Source organism: Oxyura jamaicensis, chromosome 3 (assembly GCF_011077185.1).
Source record: "Oxyura jamaicensis isolate SHBP4307 breed ruddy duck chromosome 3, BPBGC_Ojam_1.0, whole genome shotgun sequence".
Taxonomy (NCBI): domain Eukaryota; kingdom Metazoa; phylum Chordata; class Aves; order Anseriformes; family Anatidae; genus Oxyura; species Oxyura jamaicensis.
In genome coordinates this window covers 73,198,973-73,201,415 of record NC_048895.1, presented here as the reverse complement: position 1 = coordinate 73,201,415, position 2,443 = coordinate 73,198,973, and positions in this window count along the sequence as shown.

The window sequence follows — 2,443 nt, the reverse complement described above, 5'->3', positions numbered from 1 at the left end:
GCCCGCGGCGAGGCGCTGCGTCGGCCCGGGAGGCGGCGGGGCAGTGCCCCGCGGGGGCGGGAGGGAGCCGGGCGGCTCGGGGCGGCCGTTGGGCGGGCGCTGCCCAGGTGAGGGGTGTCGGCGGGAAGCGCCGCCTCACGAGGTGCCCCTCGGGGCTGCCCGCAGCCGGCAGGGCGGCCGCGCCGTCGGGGGGTTCGCATCGCCCCCGGCACGGCTCGGGTCCTTCAGCCGCCGGGCCCCGACCTACCTCGGCGGGTTGGGCAGGGGGGCTTCTCCGCCGCGGGCAGCCCCGTGCGCCCCAGCGGCGGCCGCGGGGCGGCTCTCCCGGCTCCGGCTTTTCCTGCCGGCCCGCTTCGAGACGGGCAGGCGCGGCTGCACCCGCTGCGCCGCTCCCAAGCGTGGAGCACGCGGCTGGGCTCGCCCGCACGCGGGAGGGTGCTCGGGTGGTGCCCGGGGCTGGTGTTGGCTGGGGGGGATCCGTCTTTTTTTGTTGTTGTTTTGAGGAATAGACGGCGTCGGAGTCGGGACTTTAAAGGCGTTGGGAAGGTGACAGGTTGGAAAACCAGCACCGCTTGGTTACAGAGTTTCAAGTGAGCTCTTCCTGTGCATTTGGAAAGACAATGATCCGGCTCCGTGCAATTGTCTTTACCGAATTAGCATCCACTTAGCGAAACTTAAGAACAGAAACAGCTTTCGATAGGTGAACTATTAGCACTCAGCTCATTTTGGCTTGACCTGGCTTGTTCTGTAGGATTTTCCCCCTTTATCCTCTTCCTCCTCCAAATCCCCCGGAAAAATGTATGGCTGTTTCTTAGTGAATGAATTTCGGATTTTTTCGTAAGATGTTTGTGTTCTTTGCTTTTCTTTCTTTCTTTCTTTCTTTCTTTCTTTCTTTCTTCTTCTTCTTTTTTTTTTTTTTTTTTAATTTTCTTCATTTTTTTTCTTTATTTCTTCCTTTTTTTTTTTTTTCGCGGAGAGTTCCCAGCTGGCAGCAGCTCTCTACCTTCCACAAAACTTGAAAGGCTGATGTCCCTTGCAGGAAATGAATGAGTCGATAACATCTGACACCAGTGACCAGTCCAGTGACCCCAGCCTTAATTCCACTAATACTGGAGGCCTGAAAATCTCAGTAAAGACCCTTCGCAAATCCCCCCCTCCATTTCACAAAATCTCCATTTATTTTACAGTGCGAGTACATGGCAACAAATATTTTTGCAATCAAATAATTTCGCGATCAGTTTTCTTAGTTCTTCATTTATCCATCGAAGAACGTACCGCGATGAATTTTGATTTAAATGAAACTTGCTAAGAAAAGACTTTTATTTTTAAATATAATGAACTCAAGCAGCTTGTTCGTGGCTGTTTAATACTGGAGCCTCCGAGGCATTTTTCCACCAAACGTTGGTGGAATAAATCCATCTGAAAAAACAACCTGAAGCCCCTGAAAACGGCGTTGAGCAGAATACGCTGCCTCTTTCCGAGGGGGTGTCGGCGAGGGCTCTCCCCGTGGCAGCGTGCCGCCCCGCACGCCCCCCGCAAGCGGTGGGCGCAGTTTTTCCCCAGGTAGCCTCGGTGTCGCGTTCACGGCCGGGCTTTCACGCGCGTTAGCATTTATTACACATCAGCACTGGCCACGGCCGTAAGACCCAAGCCTATACAATTACTGCTGATTGAATATCGTAAAATAATGGCCGAGGCGGAGGGGGGTAGGGGGGAGGGAGGCTCCGAGCCCGGAGGAATGGTGAATTGCCGGGGCGCGCCGGGCGGGTCAGCGTAGGAAGCCGACCTCCTGTGTTGAAATAACCCGTCGGAAATTTACGGCCGAGGACTGCACAGGAATGCCAGGGCTCGGAGCCGCTGCTCCCCTCGCCCGCCCGCTCCTGCGCCCGCTCTCTGCCCACCCGGGCGCTGCCGGCCGGGGACAAAGGGCGCAAACGGGACTCGGGGGACCTGAGGAGGGGGTCTCGGGGGTCCCGGTGCCCTCCCCGACCACATCGAGTGCGCTGCGGGTGGGTGCGGAGCGCGGGGCAGGCTCAGCCGCAGCGCCTGGCGGCTCCGTTCACACCTTGACGGCGACGAGCGGAAAATAAAGCGGAGTGCCGGTGGTGTTGCGTGTTTTTGTTTTCCACGCTCCCACAGGGCGGCAGGGGCTGGCGGGCTGCGGGTGCCGCGGGGGCGCGCCCCGGGCAGCACCAGGCGGCCGCGCCGGGCTGGGCCCCCCCGCTGGTGGCCCGGCCCCGAGGCAGCACCGCCCGGGCAGCCCTGCGCGTCTTCTCTTTGTCTGCTGCCTCCGGCTTGCTTTTTTTTTTCCGCCTTCCTCCTCTCTAGCAAATCCTTTTCTCTGGTAGCGCCCCCTCCTTCCTCCTCCTCCTCCTCTTTCCTCCTCCTCCTCCTCCTCCTCCTCCTCCTCCTCCTCCTCCTCCTCCTCCTCCTCCTCCTCCTC